Genomic DNA, 473 nt, shown 5'->3' on the forward strand with positions numbered 1-473 from the left:
GATACTTCCCGCTCTTTGTGTTTGCCGATCTGTGGGGACTCCTTCGGGCTTCTGGGGGAGTTTTTGCCAACGTGGGCTCCTCATTATTATTACAGATAGGAGGGTAATGGGGCCTAGACATATCTGGAACAAACTTTCCAAGGTTCTTGCCCAAGAACTTCCTGAGGCCTCCTTAGCAGCTTCGCAAGCCGCTACGTACTCCGCCTCCATAGTGGAGTCGGTGATGCACCCTTGCTTAGTGCTTCGCCACACTACAGCTCCTCCGTTAAGAGTAAAGACTGACCCTGATGTCGACTTGCCAGAGTCTTTATCAGTCTGAAAGTCAGAATCTGTGTATCCGGTAAGGATCAAATCCCTAAAACCATACACGAATATGTAGTCCCTCGTTCTCCGAGATACTTGAGGATGTTCTTCACTGCGGTTCAGTGACCCTAGCCTAGGTTAGACTGATACCTACTAACTATGCCTACAAC

This window comes from Benincasa hispida, chromosome 10 (assembly GCF_009727055.1).
Source record: "Benincasa hispida cultivar B227 chromosome 10, ASM972705v1, whole genome shotgun sequence".
NCBI lineage: Eukaryota > Viridiplantae > Streptophyta > Magnoliopsida > Cucurbitales > Cucurbitaceae > Benincasa > Benincasa hispida.